At 41.1% G+C, this 18,815-nt stretch overlaps 1 long non-coding RNA gene across 1 annotated transcript in view; it reads left to right on the top strand.

Annotated features, from left to right (window-relative positions):
- Positions 1-18,815, top strand: part of LOC116586371 — a 41,770-nt gene that overhangs the window by 523 nt on the left and 22,432 nt on the right. The window contains exon 2 of the long non-coding RNA XR_004284010.1: positions 2,349-2,416. This is a non-coding gene — a long non-coding RNA (uncharacterized LOC116586371). The remainder of the gene's footprint in view (positions 1-2,348; positions 2,417-18,815) is intronic.

Genomic DNA, 18,815 nt, shown 5'->3' with positions numbered 1-18,815 from the left:
TTGATCGAATTGCTCACACCTGCCACGGGCGCCTCACGCTTCCTCGGTTTTTCCCTGCTCTCAGTTCTGTTCCTTCAGAAGCTCACAAAAGTAGAGCGGGAGCGGGAGGCAGGGGAGCGCCCAGGTAGGAGGGACTGAGGTGGATGTAGCAGTTTCCTGAGGGCACTGCTGGGTTAGAACCTGGCCTCCAGGCTTGGTAGAAGCTGGAGGCCTAAGCCTGAGTGAAAAGGGGCACAAGTACTATGGAGTCAGATTTACAGGGACGTCACGGTGGCAGGAAACCCACTAGACCTTCAGCCTGATGAACTTTTTAGAGGCACTCCCAGAAGTGAGGTTGTTAGGTATCCCAAGAGCAGGTTCAGCCATTCCCACCTCATTTCAAAAGAAAGCTGAGGAATGAATGTCATCAGATTGAAATCCCAGTCCCCAGAACTTGGGGAGTGGGGTTTTGTCTCTTAGAGATGCAGGAAAGAGAAAAGAGAAGGATTTGGGGTTGTGGTTAGTTTTACTCCTATTTCCCTGTAACTCTGAGAAAGGTCTTTAGTCTCTCCACCTAAATAGTTTCATTTATCACTTGAGAGATTAGCTAAGAACCACCTTTCTTTCAAAATAGAGGTGCCAGGACTTGCTGTCTCCTCTCAAACTGTTGTTGGGGAACCATAATGGGTTGAGCAGGGAAATCTGTGTAGAGGGGTCAGCTGTCAGACTTTTTCCTTGAGAAGCTTTCTGGATGAGAAGGAAAGACCTAGAAATTCTGATTCTTCTCATCAGCCCAGATGAGCATGTGGTACAGAGCACAAAGTCAGTTCCCAGGGTCAGAATTGTCACTCCCATTTATTGGTCATCATGGTCTAGCTATTTATCTTCTCAGAATCTCTGTTCTTCATTTGTTAAAACTGGTTATTAATACTTGTTTTGAGGACCAAGTGAAATACGTTGAAAGCTCAAAGTCCCTTTAAAATATAAAACAGGGGGTTACATTAAAGCCTCCATTGGGAAGTCAATATTATCATCCTGGAGATATTCTGAAAAAGCAGAAAGATCATTTTATCCACATGGATGTGAGGGTAGTGTCTGTAGTTAGAATTAACTCCCAACAGATGGTCCCTGAGCTTTGTACTGATGGGATTACTCCTCAGTATTTGTGGATATGACTGCCAAGCCTGGTCCAAGATCATATCAAGGCTGCATGGGTCCTGGGGCTCCTGGCTGGCTTTGGTAGAGCATGAGACTCTTGATCCTGGAGTTTGTAAGTTCCAGCCCCAGGTGGGTAGTATAGTTTACTTAAGAAAAAGCACACACACAAAAAAACCTTTTTTATGGAGAGCCCAAATAGGCAGAGCAGCAGGCGGAGGGAGAAGCAGGCTCTCTGCTGAGCAGGAAGCCCAATGAAGGGCTCAATCCCAGGACCCTGGGAACATGACCTGAGCTGAAGGCAGATCCTTAACTGACTGAGCCACACAGGTGCTGTCCCTCCCCCACCCCCACTCTGTCCCCCTCCCCCCCCCAAAAAAAAACTTTAAAAAAAAGGCTGCATGGGTCCTTCCCTCATAGAGCTGACACTCTAGTGGGGGAAGTTTAAAAAATGATTTGATTTAAAAAATGATTATGATAGAAGACCTTCTGAATAAAATACAGGATACCCAGTTAAACAAATGTCAGATAAATTTTAGTATGATCATGTCTCAAATAGTGCATGGGACATTGCAGTGTCTTATAGGTACATTAAATGTTTAGAATTTACCTTAAGTCATTGAAGAAGCTTTACCAAGATAGAATCTGCCTTTTGGGGGCGCCTGGGTGGCTCAGTGGGTTAAGGCCTCTGCCTTCAGCTCAGGTCATGATCTCAGGGTCCTGGGATTGAGTCCCACATCGGGCTCTCTGCTCAGCAGGGAGCCTGCTTCCTCCTCTCTCTCTGCCTGCCTCTCTGCCTACTTCTGATCTCTCTCTGTCAAATAAATAAATAAAATCTTTAAAAAAAAAAAGAATCTGCCTTTTGTTTTTAAAGATTATTCTGGCTGAGGTGTGAAAAATGGATTGTAGGAGACAAGACTGGAGGCTATTTAGGTGCAGTATTTGTGGTATGAACAATCCAGTGCAATTTAAGGCCTTATTTTCCCTATGAAGGGTCTTTAAATTTCTCTTTTCTTGTCTGAGACCTAGGTACAATGCACCTTTAAGGCACTAGGTAAATCTAAAATACTTTAAAGGTGTAGAACTTAATTAAGCCCAGGCTTCTATAATGAAAGCTACTTAACCATGATTTGGCCCTGCTTATTTTCAGGTGTGGTTTTTGAAATCTGCAGGATGGATAATTGAACTGAAGCTATCTTGTTGTTTTCTTCCAGTTTGACATTCCAGCCTCAGTTGAAAGCTCCCACCATCATCCTGCCCCAACTCTTGGACTGTGATGGAGGTAGGAAGAATACATTCGCTAACAGTACCTTGTTTAGCAGAGTAAGAGGGTTGTGCTTGGTACTTAGATGTGGACAGCTTTGTTAGTGCCTCAAATGGTCGTTAAGCTCACTTTATATTTTAAGTCACTAGAATTTATATCTGTCACTAAAAATTATATTTACTATATATGTTTTCTATTAATGTTCTTAAGTGCCCAGATTGAGAAGTATTTAAGGTATTAAAAGTCAGACAAGCTTTTCTGGTATTTAGTAAAGAGCAGGAATTTTTTTTCTTTTTTTTTTTCTTTTTTCTTTTTTTTTTTTTTAAGGATCTTATTTATTTGAGAAAGACAGTGTGAGTGCAGAGAGGGAGAGGCAGACTCTCTGCTGAGCATGGAGCCTGATGCAGGGATCCCAAGGACCCTGGGATCATGACCTGAACTGAAAGCAGACACTTAACAGACTGAGCCACCCAGGTGCCCCCAAAGCAGAAATTTTCAACACAGGTTTTTTTTTTTTTTTTAGTTTTTATTTATTTATTTGACACAGAGAGAGAGATCACAGGAGACAGAGAGGCAGAGAGAGAAGGGAGGGAAGCAGGCTCCCTGCTGAGCAGAGAGCCTGATCCAGGACTCGATCCCAGGACCCTGAGATCATGACCTGAGCTGAAGGCAGAGGCTTTAACCCAATGAGCCACTTGGGCACCCCTCACCAGATTTTATTATTTATTTATTTATTATTTTTTAAAAATATTTATTTATTTATTTATTTGACAGACAGATCACAAGTAGGCAGAGAGGCAGGAGAGGGAGGAGGAAGCAGGCTCCTCACTGAGCAGAGAGCCCGATGCGGGGCTCGATCCCAGGACCCTGAGATCATAGACCTGAGCTGAAGGCAGAGGCTTTAACTCACTGAGCCACCCAGGCGCCCCCCTCACCAGGTTTTAAAGCCAGACTTTTGACTTGCACATCTAAATGTCCACTAGTATTTGGCACCACTAGAAAAGACCATCTCTTGGTTACCTGCTTTTCTGCTGTTTTGCCACTTGCCAGTTCATCAAGATTTCAGGGCGCATACTCTAGTGCATTGCTCCTTCCCTCGTGCACACATGTGCATTCTCTCCCAACTCACACCCGCCAGTGGCATTCTGCCTGGCACAGGTGATACTGTGTAGTGGTGATGAGCTCCTGCTCTGGAGTCAGCACCTGGCTTGGCATCCCAATTTTGCAACACACAAGCTCTGTATACTTGGGCAAGTCGCTCAACTTTTTTATTCCTCCATTTCTCTGGCTGTTAAAAAATAATGAGTCTCCTAGAAAATTGTTGTGAGGATTAAATAAGGCATATAGTGTGTGCATTGAGTGCTCAGTGTGAGTTAGAGGCTGCTCTAAGTACATTTTTCTCTAGCTAAGGCATGGCTATCCAGTGTGGCTAACATAGGACCTGCTGTAATTTTGCTGATCGACATAATATATGATCAGAACTGGGCATTGAGAAGAAGTCAAAGAGGAGTCAGCACAGTAGCATTTTGCTGGAGGCCAGTCCAGTCTCCAGCTCTTCTGAATTAGGGGAGACTTAGTGACTTGTTTTAGTGGGCCTTGAAAGAATTTCTTCAAACCAGGATGATAACCTGATGCTCTCTTCACTGCTTTCCCTTTAGGTGGTAGAATTGCCATGTAGATCAGAGGTGTCAGGAGGGAACGGTCCTTATGATAATTCACTCAAAACAAGAAAAACCCAAACTAAAAGCATCATGAGATATTATCTTATATGTAATCTGATAGAAGTCTATACTTTTGATAAAAGGCTGCAGGGAAATAGGGCTCATATGTTTTTGGTGAGTGTAATTTGGTACAGCTGTTTTGGAAGGTAATTTGGCAAGATCTGTAAACATCTAAAATGAATGTAATCTTCAGCTCAGCATTTCTATTCCCAGATGCTTATTCTATATCAATGCAAAATTACTTTATAAAAAGGTATTTATCACAATGTCCGTGTTAAAAGTAAAACATTGATTGTGTGTAATAAGGGACATCTAAAACACAGAATATTATGTGGCCACTAAAAAGAATGAGGTGGATGTTTACAGACTGATGTAGAAGGATTTTCAAAATAGAGTGTTAAATAAAATAAAGCAAGGTGCAAAGCACTATGTCAAATATGTTGCCACTGTGTTAAAAAAATATATATATATACATGTATGTCCTTATATCTGCATGGAATTTCCCTGGAAAGATACACGAGAAACTGGTAACACAGGTTGCTTTTGGGAAGAAGATGTGGGGGACAGAAATAGAGAGGGAGGGACTTTTTACTGTACTTTCATTGATCTTCTGAATTTTGAACTCTAGGTATGTGTTTCCTCTTTTTAAAGATAGCATTTTTCATATGCAGATGGTTTGAAAATTAAAAAGCAAGAAACCTAAGTGATTCCTGAAAAATGGTGATTGCTATTACATGTGAAAATCGGAAGGGCTGGATACACTAGAACAGGGTCTGAGCACTCTGGGAGCAAAGTTACATCACTTCCTAAGTGAGACTATCGTTTTGGAAGTTGGATTACATCAGTGAACAGAACAGACAAACATCCCTGTCTTCCCGGAGCTTCTGGGGGGTGTGGCAGTGCAGGGAGAGACACGATAGAGGGACTGGGATGCTGGAAGTGCCACAGACAGGCTTTATTATTTAATATGGTGGTCAGATAAGTGCATGGGGAAGATTTGGGCAAGAACTCGAGGAGGTAGGGGAGTTGGCCACATGGGCATCTGGGGAGAAAACATCCTAGCCAGAGAAAATAACAGTGAAAAGGCCCTGAGGCATGAGCAGGTCTTCCCTATGGAGGAAGGAGGACAGTGTGGCTGGAGTAGGAGTGACAAGGAGCAGCAGATGACATCAGAGAGGTAATGGGCCGAAGCACACAGGAACTTGTTACTGCTAGCAGTTGTTGACTCCTTATGCTTTGTCATGGTGCACAATTATTTATCATAGCATTTAAGCGTCACCTCAACTGTATGAGATAGGTACAGTTACTGTCCCCATTTAACATATGAGAGAATCTTGAGCAAGGGTAAGGAGCTTGCTTGAAGATACAGAGCTAGTAAGTGGAAAATGGGACTTAAACCCAAGTCTATGATTCTAACCTAGACTTTCACACCTATGCTGTTCTCTGTTTATTAAATGTTAAGAGAGAGCCAAGAAAAGTCTTTGAGGCCCCCCCTTGGGCCACTGCTTAGAAAGGAGAGTAAAGCTGAGGGGACAGAGTCCTCAGAAGATGGAGGAATGCACAGAGAACTTTCTTAGATAAACCTTGGAGGCTCTGTGGTGTTGTTTAGGCAGAATTCCCTGCCCAAAGTACATGCCAGGAGGTACAAACTGAGCTAGCACTGGGAGTGGGGAGCAGAAGTAAGGCTTGGAGACTGAAAGAAGTGTGAAGCCATTTGGGGTGTGAGGACCACAGACTGTGTCTAATTTCTATGAACCAGTCACCTCTTGGGAGGTGCTTACCTAAGAAAGTTATAAGAAAGTGACAGTTGGCTTAGTTTCTCACAGAGAGCACGAGTTTCAATTGTCTGGAGAGGGCAAGTTCGGTTAACTGGCAGCCTTGCTGGGAGTGCAGAGAAGGTCTCCGAAAGCAGCCTGGCTTGAAGAATGAGGGAAACTGGTGGCTTTGTCCTCAAGTAGTGACTAAATAGATTGTTAAAAGTTCAGCTTTCGGGGCGCCTGGGTGGCCCAGTCGGTTAGGTGTCTGACTCTTGACTTTGGCTCAGGTCATGATCTCAGCGTTGTGAGTTGGAGCCCCGTATCATGCTCCCCACTCATCAGGGAGTCTGCTTGGGTTTCTCTCTTTCTCCCTCTGTCCGTCCCTCCCCCTGTGCTCACACACCCTCTCTCTCTCAAATAAATCTTTAAAAAAACAGTTTAGCTTTCTTTCCAACTCCTGTTCCTGGTGTGAACATATATTTCAAAGGAGTAATAGATCTGAACCAAACCAGTAATGGAAGATTTTTTTTAAAAAAGGCCTCCTGTTACTAGAATTTAACTGTACCCAAATACAGTAGTTATCTGTCTGTCCTCTTCCACATTCAGTATTTGACGAGTGTCCTCTAAGTGCTGGGCACAGCTCTGGGTTCGCAACAGTGGGTAGGACATACAAGGCCCCTGCTTGCACAGAATGGGGAGGGGAGAGGCTGAACATAAAACCATAAACAAAATATAAACGTTTTCAGACCATGCATTATAAGTTCTGCACAGAGATTTGAGTGTACTTTTCTGGAGTGTGAGGGGGTGCTTTAAATTGGTTGGTCAGGGATGCCTCTTTGAAGAGCAGTTCTCCTGTGCTGCTTGTGTTCACAAGCAAAAATATATGTTTCTTTTACTGTTGTGCAAATCCGTTCCCTAAGTGAGATTTCTCATAATTCTGCTTATGTCGATTTATCATCGTTTGGGGATCAGTATTTTCTGGTGGGGTGGGACTCCTACACATGTTTAGATTGTAGTAGTTAAATTCTCCTAAAGTAGGTCTCTTGAGGCGATTTGCAAAGAAGTCAGTGTGAGGATGGCCTCACTGTATACTGTGAATTTTTCCCAATGAAACAGAGCGTTCATACATCTCTGTGTTTGTTCTTGTTGCTTTTATTATTTTAAATGATGAGGCTGCAGCTTGCACAAAGGTCTTGTATGCCCTGTGTTTAACAGGGGAATCCTCTGTTAAAATAACCTCAGGCTTCTCTGTTAAACTGGGAAGATCTATCGGGTCTTTTTTTTTTCTCTATGACACAGAAAACAAAAAGAGCAGCCATTAGTATCTTCAGACTATGGTAAAGTAACCTCCTGTCCCAAATGTAAAACGAAGCTAGTCCTATTGAAAAATAACAAAGGGAAAGGCTGAAGGGCAGTGTGCAATGCACCTGCTTGAATGTCTGATCACAGGGTGCGGATGAAAACAGAGCAGCTGTTGAGGGCTGCCTAGTCAGTCATAGGTTTCTTAGAATTTATAAGAAGAGGCACCAAGGGCCTGCAGTTAACAAAAGCTCTTAGCAAGTAGCAGGCTGCCCTGTTGAGAGGCAGGATCCTCTCTCTCAGAGTGTTCAGCTCTGTGGATTTGGAATGAATGGATGCAGGGGTTGGACTTTTTTTTCTTCCCATATGGCAAATCTGGATGCTAAAGTTGTATCCATCAAGAACCATGTTTTGGGGCTCCTGGGTGGCTCAGTGGGTTAAAGCCTCTGCCTTCAGCTCAGGTCATGATCCCAGGGTCCTGGGATCGAGTCCCGCATGGGGGGGGGGGGTCTCTGCTCAGCGGAGAGTCTACTTCCCTTCCCCTCTCTTTGCCTGCTTCTGCCTACTTGTGATCTCTGTCAAATAAATAAATAAAATCTTTTAAAAAACAAATAAACCACATTTCCTAGTACTTGGAAGAGACCAATAAATGCTCCGTTTTCCCCAGCATTATAACCCATATTTCTGTATTATTATTTTATCTGTGGTTTCTATTTCATCTTGGAGGAATATATGTGTGAACCACTTAGGAAGCATCTGTATTGTTCTAGCTCTCCTGTATTCTAGATTGTAACATTAGCATTGAACTCAAAGACCAATTGGAGGTTGTATTTCTGGTGGAACGCACAAAACAATTCTAACAGGGAACTGCGAAAATCATTTTCACCAAAGTTAAGCATTTAGACAATGTTCCCGACTGACTTTGGTGAGGCACAATCACTGTAAAATACGTAGGCCTTCTGGGAAGAGCAGTGACAGTCACATGCCCCCCTTGCTCCAATATGGCAATCACAGTACTCATGGTGAGAGTATATTTTATCAACCGGTGTTCATTCAGGGTCTGCCCGAGCCTCGCCTGTTGACTTTTTCATCAGTGACATTTATTGTATATACCTGATTAGAAAATTAATCCCTGTTTGTTACAATAAAACTAGAAAATTTTTTAAAAGATTTATTTATTTATTTATTTATTTATTTATTTATTTATTAAGAGGGTGGTGAGGGAAGAGCAGAGGAAGAGGGAGAGATGTAGACTTCCTACTGAGCATAGAGCCTGAGACACCGGGTTCTGTCCTGGGATCCTGAGATCATGACCTGGGCAGATATTAAGAGGCAGCCACTTAACTGACTGAGTCACCCAGGAGCCCCCAAATTAGAAATTTTTTATATTGAATAGAGAATTTTAATATTTTTGTAATAGAAAACACTAACATTGTGGTATGTAATCTTACAGTAGCTGTGTATATATTTAAACACACACACTATATGTATATATGTATATATATATATATATATATATATATATGTTTTTATGTATACTTTTTAAAAAATTTTTTTTAGTGATCTCTACACCCAATGTGGGTCTTGAACTCATAACCCTGAGACAAAATTAGTCCTCGTATATTCATTGCCCTAACAACTAAACCTATATTTAATGGCTGAATGCAACAAAGTTGAGTTTCTTGCTCTCAGCCCATTCCTTGCTGGTCAGGCTGTTGCGATCAGCTTTCTTTCAGCAAGAGTTAAAGTTCGGAGCTGCTTCTTCAAGTTTGAAAATCACAATCTTTGGAGTTGTATGCTATCAACCATGTATACAGGAGCGGTAACTTGGTAAACTTGCAGTGGTTCTTTGCTGCCTAAGACTAGAATGTGATACATTTTTACTCACATTCCCATTGATGAAAAATACAATCACATGATCCCAATAATCCGATCGTGACTGAGAATACGGTCTCCTTGTAGGTCCAGAAGGAGGAAACAGTGTAGCCTATGTATTGCATTGTCTCGGTCCCATCACCTTTATCTCATTTAACATTGTATCCTGACATTTGCCCCAAATCACTAATTATCTTATGAAATCATGATCTTTTAGTAGCTACAGTTTTCCCTCACATGGACATACCATTCTTTACTTAGTTAGGCATTCCAAGAAGTTTTATATACAGTGACCTACATCCCTTGCTCCACAGTGGTTTTCTAAAGTTGGGCAGTCAGTCTGCCAATTCCCTTTGGGATGTCCAGTATGTTGGCATTTATTTAGACATGTTAGGATGCTAATGTTAAAAGTGCAAAGGAAATATTTCTCTCTGCCTTAGCACAGACTTTTACAGTTGGCAACCACAAGCAGAAGGGCAAAGCTACTTAGGTCCCCAGAAACCCCATCTTTTTTTTAATAAATGGAGTATTTTCCTCCCCTATTACCCTAGTATTATTTCTCTTTATTCATACCCAGTGTATTTCCCTCTTTCCTAGGCATTTTTTTTTTGTTTGTGTATTTCTTGAAACCGACTAATCTTAGATTTTTACCATTTAGTTTCTCGCATTTTGCTCTATATTTTAGCTCCTTCCCCAATCCTTCCCCACCCCACCCTCTCCAAGGTGCTGGTCTTGCCTGCCAGTGTTACCAGTCCCCTTTGCCCACAGGGACTCTGAATGAACAGAGATATCAGCCAGGTGGGGAGGAGAGGGCACTCACAACCAAGCTGAATAAGACTTGCTGATAGTAATTTTAAGCAGAGGGTGGTTTGAAGCAAAGTCCTAATTCCATTGTACAGTTAAATAAAAATCGTATGTGTATATCCCCACTAGTCTCCAAATTCTGTCTTCCACATAGAGATTAAGTAAGTGATTAAAAAAAAGTATCCCCTCTCTGGCATTTTGGAAGAGTGCAGGTGACTTGTCTTTGAAATCCTTATCCTAAAATGACTGGTTCTAAGTCAAAATCCGTGCAACTTTTGGGTTTACTAGTGTGAGTTAGGAGAGAGAAAACATAGCAGATCCATGTGCACTACAATTTGGGCCATGGCTGCCTCACTCACCTTTTCTCATTTGTTTTCTGGAGGCTATGCTAAGATCTTTTACAAGCAGCCTTTCTCAGTAACAGTGAAAAAGAATATTCAAAGAACTAATATTTGAAAACTGGGAACAGATGCTTTTAGTGGCACTGATGCTTTATTTTATAAATTCTAAGCTAGAGTTCTACTAATAGCTAGTTTGACTTTGTCCTGGCTTCATTGTCCCCAGATCAAGTATCCTAGTCATGTGAGGTCTCTGTGTTAGAATGAATTTCACTGGTTAGACAGCTACTCTACTCCTTACCACAGTTATATAGCAATTCCTTTTCTGTATGTTCTCAGAGATTCTTAACCTGAGCTTCAGGCTGCCCAAACCTAATTTTTTTTTTTTAAGATTTTTTCTTTATTTATCTGACAGAGATCACAAGTAGGCAGAGAGGCAGGCAGAGAGAGAGGAGGGAGCAGGCTCCCTGCAGAGCAGAAAGCCCGATGTGGGGCTCGATCCCAGGACCCTGGGATCATGACCTGAGCCGAAGGCAGAGGCTTAACCCACTGAGCCACCCAGGTGCCCCCAAACCTAATTTTAAAATCTCTTTCTTCAGCCCTTCTAGAAGTTCTTTTTTTTTTTTTTTAAGATTTTATTTCTTTATTTGACAGACAGAGATCACAAGTAGGCAGAGTGGCAGGCAGAGAGAGAGGAGGAAGCAGGCTCCCTGCTGAGCAGAGAGGCCAACTTGGGGCTCAATCCCAGGACCATGGGATCATGACCTGAGCCAAAGGCAGAGGCTTTAACCCACTGAGCCACCCAGGCGTCCCCCTTCTAGAAGTTCTTAAGGCTGTCATCCCATAAGCCCTGCCCCTCTCCTGGTCCTATTTTTCTTAGTGCCAGTTAGTTTGTCCAAACTAAAGCATACTGCCTAGTTAGTTCTGAAGTCTGGCACTTGGGTGAAATTGTCTTCTGCACTTCTGAGTCTGGCTTTACATGTAGATTGGTCTCCCTACTGTCCAAGAGGCATATTTGACAGTGCTGTCTTCACTGGAATGTGACTCTTATGTGAGTCAGCAGAAAATACTTTATCTGTTTTTTTTTTAATTTATTTATTTTAAGTAATCTCTATACCCAATGTGGGGCTTAAACTCATGATCCCAATATCAACACTCCTGTGCTCTGCTGACTGTGCCAGCCAGGCACCCTACTTTATCTGTTTTTGTTTCAAATTCTTGCCTCCCTGGTGGATTTCTTTTTACCAGGTTCTGGTTTCTTGGACAAAAAATACAATTTTCTCACCTGAGGTCCCAGTGAAAGGGCACATCTTTCTTAGTGTATTCATCTTCTTTTTCATTTGTATAATTCATTATGATTCTCTCAGAGGAGTCACCTCTTTTCAGCACCTCATCACAGTTTTGCTTTGGTCAAATACTTCCAGGAGATAGTATAGATAGATTCATCTATAGGTGAACTAGATTCATCTATAGGTGAACTATTAGTAGATAAGGACTTTAATTATTTAGGGGTGCCTGGGTGTTTCAGTCAGTTAAGCACCTGAGTCTTCATTTTGGCTCAGGTTGTGGTCTCAGGGTCATGAGATCAAGCCTTATGTCAAGCTCTGCACTCAGCACAGAATCTGCTTGAGATTCTCTTTCTTCTTCCTCTGCCCCTTCCCCCACTCATGCTCTCTCTAAAATAAATAAATAAAAGATTTTTTAGAAAGAGAATTATCTTAACTATGCTCAGGAAAACAGAAGGCAAGATGAATAAAATGGGCAAAGAATTTTATTGGGGCACCTGGGTGGCTTAGTTGGTTAAGCATCCAACTCTTGGTTTTGGCTCAGGTCATGATCTCCAGATCATGAGATCGCATGCTGGGTCAGGCTTCCTGATCAGCCTGGAGTGTGCTTGAGATTCTCTTCCTCTCTCTCTGTCCATCCCTGCCCGCTTGTGTGCTCTCTCTTAAAAAATATTTTTGGGGGTTCCTGGGTGGCTGAGTTGGTTAAGCATCTGCCTTTGGCTTGGGTCATGATCCCAGGATTCCAGGATCGAGCCCTGTGTGGGAGCCTGCTCTCCCTCTCCCTCTGTCTGCTGTTCCCCCTCCTTGTGCTTGCTTTCTCTCTCTCTCTCTCTCTCTCTCTAGCAAATAAATAAGTCTTAAAAAATTTTTTTATCTGACAGTTGGAATCTATAAAAATAATCAAATGAGTATATTATAATTGAAAAATGTCTGAAACTACAGTCATTGAATGACTTTAATAGCAGTTGGAATATAAGAGAAGATGAGATTAGTGAACTTGAAGACAGTTCATTAAAAACTATTCTAACTGAATCACAGACAAAAAAAATATTGGCAGGCAGAAGCACAGCACATAAAATAACATGTAGGGTACAGAGAGTCTAACATGATGTGGAAAACAAAGGCAGAAGAAAAATTATTAAATTCCCTTACTATCTAGAGACCACTGACAAGTCCTTGAAAGAGGCAGAATGACATTCTTCTAGGGACTCAACTGCCTCAATGTTAATACTTTGCTAAGGGCAAAAGGCAATCCTAGCCTGACCTTCCCCCTATCCCACCAGTGTCCTATAAGTCCACTTTAATGTATAAAAATTCCTTTAGAAACTTCCTTTAACTGTAAACCCCAAGTTACATGTTGACAGTCATCCCCCAAGAATATGGCCCACCAATATACATATGAAGAGTCTCATGACTAAGGTTTTATTAGACAGTAATAAATGACCTTTCTCCAACAACAGTTAGCTCCCTCAAGGTTCTGGAAACCTTGCTTCCAAAATCCCTTAGAGACTTACACTATTCCTAACCCCTTCCCAACTTGAGGATATATAATGGACCACTCCTCATGACCCTTCTGCAGCTCTTTCTGCCCAGCTCTTTCAAGCCCTGTCCCTGTGCTTTAATAAAATCAACTTTTTGCACCAAAAACATCTCAAGAATTCTTTCTTGGTCATTGGCTTTGAACCCTCATGTCTTTCCTACATCATAACATATGTGAAATTGGGGTTCTAGGAGTAGAGGAAAGAGAGAATAGTTATGAGGCATTCCTTATAAAGGTGATGCTTGAGAAGTAACCAAAAGTGGTAGAAAAAGTTAACAAATTTCAGAAGCTCAGTGAACCTCAAAGAGGATGCATATGTGTTAAAAAATAACAACAAACAACTCTAAATATATCATAGTCACACTGCTTATGTCCAATAATCAAGAAAAAAATCATAAAAGTAGGAATCTATATGGTGGGGGATAGAAGACATAGTAACCTTCAAAAGAGCATTAATAAGATTTATGGCTGACTTTTTAGTAGAACTCATGAAAGCCAAAGTACAATGGAATGGCATCTTTTTTTTTTAAACAATTTTTTAAAAATTTTTAATTTTTTATAAACATATAATATATTTTTATCCCCAGGGGTACAGGTCTGTGAATCACCAGGTTTACACACTTCACAGCATTCCCCATAGCACATACCCTCCCCAATGTGGAATGGCATCTTTAAAGTGCTGAAAGAAAAAACAAAAATTGCAAACCTAGAATTCTATATCCTGCAAAGATACCACTGGAAAAAAGCAAAGGTGAAATAAAGATGTTTTCAGCCAAAAGCAGAAGGAATTCATCACTAGCACTGTACTATAAAAAATATTAGCAATTGTAAAAATAATGTTTTGGTGTTTATAATGGATGCAGAAGTGAAATACATGAGAACATATTTAACACAAAGGGTGGGAGACAGTAGAGTGAAGTTAAATGTTGTAATGGTTATTGTCTTATTTGCAACCATGTGATTTTAATTTATGGAGGTAACTGAGTGACCACACACAGAGTTCAGTGTTGTTGGAAGACGATTTATTACATCTCCTGAGAGAAAGGGACACATCATGCTGTGCAAGGCCACATGAGGAGCACCAGGTTTCTGTCAGGAGCCAGAAGCAGGAATGAGGGGAAAGCCTAGGTCAGAGACTTTATTGGAGTTTCCATGGGAAAGGCAAGGCAGGGCCAAGTACACAGCCTAGAGTTGGCTCCTTTGAATAATTCTAGGGGGCTTTGGGCTATAGGGGTGGTCTCCAGTTGCCTGGTACCTGGCTCCTGGGATGATTTAGGACACAAGACATTTAGCTTGATGTCTGAGAGTTAGATAAAAGGGGTCTTTGCTATAAACTCAGGATTGGTTTATTTGCATATGAAAGGGGTGATCCTGGCTAAGACCCTTTCTAGCTCCAAGAATTGGCTAGCCTTGGGAGGTGCACTCTCTCCTTGGTCAACAAGGTTTTTAGGTTGTCAGAACATCACAAGATTCAGAAAATAGAAAACATGATTGATAATATTAATAAATAATCATGCATTGCTCAGGAAGTGGTAAATGTTATAGTTTAAAATAGAATGTAGGAAGGCAAAGATGCATACTTAATATCTCAGATGTCTTGTCCGGTGTATTAGCTACTGGTCATGGATAGCTATTTATATTTAAATTAATTTAAATTACATAAAAATAAAAATTGATTTCGTTAGTCACATTAGCCATACTCAAGTGCTCAGTAACCACATGTGACTAGTGGCTACCACACAGGAGACAGGAGATACAGAACATTTTCATCAGTGTAGAATTTTCAGGCACTATGCTGCTCTATGGTAATCACTAGAAGAATAATACAAAACAGGTTAATAGAGTAGATAAATGGAATAAGAACAATACTTGATTAATGCAGTCGAAATCAGAATAGAATGGAAAAAGGAACTAAGAACTTAAAGGACAACTAGAAAACAAATAGCAAGATGGTAGACTTAACTCCATGTGTAAAAAGACTTAACCACTTGAGCTCAAAGGCAAAACTGATAGCGGTAGAAGTCAGAATAGTGGGACCCTCTGGAGCTGGGTGGGAGGTATTGACTTGGAAGGAACAGGATGGTTACAGTGGGTTCTAACATTGGTGAGCTGGGCGGGAGGTTTATCTTCTTCACTTTTCATGCTCTCCTGTTTAATAGACCTTCAGTACTATTCTTTTCATTAAATGTTTTACAAGGAGTATCACTTCGCCTTTTCCTTTTGGGAATGTTAACAAAAGATTGAAGTTGTGGAAGAAGAAGTTTCTGTGGCTTTTTTTTTCTTTTTCTTTCTTTCTTTCTTTCTTTCTTTCTTTCTTTTTTTTTTTTCTTTTTAAATACATGCTGTTGGCTGTGTAGGGAACTTAAGGTGGAGGACTCTGGGCTTGTACCATCTATCAGTCAACAGCCCCAGCATCATCAGATTAGGATTACATGGATTCATTCTTGGTCATGGGATAATATTCTACTGGTGGGTGAAGACCAAAGGTACCTTGTTTTTTTTTTTTTTTTTTTTTTAAAGATTTTATTTATTTATTTGACAGAGAGAGATCACAAGTAGGCAGAGAGGCAGGCAGAGAGAGAGAGAGGGAAGCAGGCTCTCTGCTGAGCAGGGAGCCCGATGCGGGACTCGATCCCAGGACCCTGAGATCATGACCTGAGCCAAAGGCAGCGGCTTAACCCACTGAGCCACCCAGGCGCCCCCAAAGGTACCTTGTGATCACTCATAGCTAGATGCTTGTCTGACAATATTTTAAAAATTCATACCAACCTTTCCTTGTTCTGAGTATGTTTCTAGCCTTCTCGATATCCTGGCTCTTGTTCAACTTTTACCTCTCCCTTTTCAGACCCCATTCATTCTGTTAGCTGTTTGCTGTGCACTTTTGGGGCTTGGATTCTGTTGAGAATAATAGGGTAGTGCCAGGACTCCAGGTTTTTCACTCCCAAACCTGCTCTTTCGACAGCCATCCTTGAAATTTCTCTGTGTTTCATACCTCACACCCATGCCATGAGCAAATTCTATCACCTGTATCTTCTAGAATCGATGTTACTCCCCATATCCAGGGCTACCACCCTGGTCCCAGCTGCCACCATCTCTGATTTCAGGAGTCTCCTGAAGAATCTTCCAATTTCTCCCTTGTCCTCTGCCATTTATTCTACACAGTGGCCTGTGTGGTTCTTCTAATTTCCAAGTATTATCTTACTCTTTTGCTCAGAACCTACCAGTGGCTCCTCACTTCACCTAAAATAAAAGCCAAAGTCCTTATGGTGGCATGTGAGGCCCCATATGACCTGGCCAGTCTTACCCCTGACATCTCCCAAAGCCCTCTCCCTTGATCTCTCAATTCCAGCCCCACTGGCCGACATACAGACCCTTGACTCCACCAACCCATTTTCTTGCACTGGAAGTTTCCTCTACTAGGAATTCTCATCAACCATGTCTTCGTGGCTAGTTCCCTCCCCTTTTCCAAGGCTCTGTTCTGTCACCCCATCTCAGCAAGTCTTCCCTGGCAATGCTATTTAAAACTGAAATCCTTCATTTCTACACCCCACCACGGTACTCCTGTCTCTTCTCTGCCCATATTTACTGACATGCTGTTGATTTGACTGGTTTATCATCCATCTCCCTCTACCAGAATCCATGAAAGAAGAGTTTATGTCCTTTTTTTCACTGCTCTATGGCCAAGACCTACCACAATCTATGAAACTCTCAGTAAATATGCTGAACACTTTGATGGCTCCATGCCTGGCATTGAGTGCTTAGGAAGTGCTTATTTTTTTTTTAAATTTTATTTATTTATTTGAGAGAGACCGTGAGAGAGAGCATGAACGAGGAGAGGTTCAGAGAGAGAAGCAGACTCCCCGTGGAGCCGGGAGCCTGATGCGGGACTCGATCCCCAGACTCCAGGATCAAGACCTGAGCCGAAGGCAGTTGTCCAACCAACTGAGCCACCCAGGCGTCCCTTAGGAAGTGCTTATTGAAAGAACAGCAGTGTAGCTTCTTTATGACCTGTCTTCTTGCCTTTTTTCTATCTTTAATTCATCCTTTACCACTGTTACTTATTCTTCCTTAAAATGAAACAAATTATACATAAATGCAAACCCCATATTGAATAAAACATACAAATTTACCCTGTTGAAGTGTATGATTCAGTGGTTTTCAGGGTTGTGTAACAACCATCACAGTCTAATTGTGGAACATTTGCATCTCCCCAGAAAGAAACACCATTCCCCTTTATACCCAGCATCTGGAACCCACTAGTGTACTCTCTGTTTTTATGAATTTACCTATTCTGGTTATTTTATACAAACAGAATTATGTTTGTAATGTGATTACAAACACGTGATATGTGGTCTTTTGTGACTGGCTTCTTTCATTTGGCTTGTTTCTATGGTTCATCCAGGTTTTAGCATGCATTTAGTACCTCATTCCTTTTTATGGACAAATTATATTCCTTTGTATTGATACAGCATATTGACAAATTTTTAAAATTCATTTATCAGCTGATAGAAGTGAATTGTTTCCACTTTTTGGCTTTTGTGAATAATGCTGTTGTGAATATGCATGCACAGGTTTTTTTAAAAAAGTTGAAGTATAGTTGATACATAAGATCCTACTAGTTTCAGGTATTTATCATAGTGACTTGATATGTTTATACATTATGAAATGACCCCGTGAATAAGTATGGTTAACATGTGTCACTCTACAAACTTGTTACAATATTATTGACTATATTCCCTATGTTGTACATTGCATTTCCCTGACATTTATAACCATAAGTTTTTACCTCTTAATCACCCTCCTGTATTTCCCCATAGCCCTCCCAACTCCTTCCCCTTGTGGTAACCAATGGTTTGTTTCCTGTTTCTTTGAGTTTCTTTCTGTTTTGTTTTGTTTGCTTTTTAGACTTTATAGGTCATTGAAATCCAATTGTATTTGTCATCCTTTTTGGCTTATTTCACTTACGATGAAATGTAAGTGAAATGTTGTCATGAATGGCAACATCTTGTTCTTTTTTTTTATGGCTTTGAGTATTCCATCGTGTGTACATGTACTCATGTTCTTTACCCACTCCTCTCATGACAGACACTTAGGTTGCTTCCATATCTTGACTTTTGTAAATAATGCTGCTGTGAACAGAGGGATGCACATATCTCTTCAAATGGAGTTTTCGTTTTCTTCAGGTAAATACCCAGATGTGGAACTGCTGAATTATGTCATAGTTTTAATTTTTTGAGGACCCTCCATACTGTTTTACCTATTGGCTACAAGAACTGCCATTTCCACCAACAGTGTATGAGTGTTCCCTTTTCTCTATATCCTTGCCAATACTTGTTATTTTTTAAATTGTTTGATACTAGCCAATCTGATAGGTGTGAGGTGATACCTTGTTGTGGTTTTGGTTTGCACTTCTGTGGTGACTAGTGATATTGAGCATCTTTTCATGTGTGTGTTGGCCATCTGGCTGTCTTCCTTACAGAAATGTCTGTTCATGTCCTCTGACCATCTCTTGATTGGATTATTTGTTCTTTGGGTGTTGAGTTTGATCAGTTCTTTATAGATTTTGGATACTAGCCCTTTATCTGATATGTCATTTGCAAATATCTTCTCCCATTCTTTCAGTTGTCTTTTGGTTTTGTTGAGTTTCCTTTGCTGTGCAAAAGCTTTTAATCTTGATGAAGTCCCAATAGTTCATTTTTCCCCTTGCTTCCCTTGCCTTTGGCGATGTTTCTAGGAGAAAGTTGCTGCAGCTGAGATCAGAGAGGTTCCTGCCTGTGTTCTCCTCAAGGATTTTGAT

This window comes from Mustela erminea, chromosome 3 (genome assembly GCF_009829155.1).
Source record: "Mustela erminea isolate mMusErm1 chromosome 3, mMusErm1.Pri, whole genome shotgun sequence".
Taxonomy (NCBI): domain Eukaryota; kingdom Metazoa; phylum Chordata; class Mammalia; order Carnivora; family Mustelidae; genus Mustela; species Mustela erminea.
Note: the sequence above shows the minus strand (reverse complement) of the source record. Positions and strands in the feature narration are given on the sequence as shown.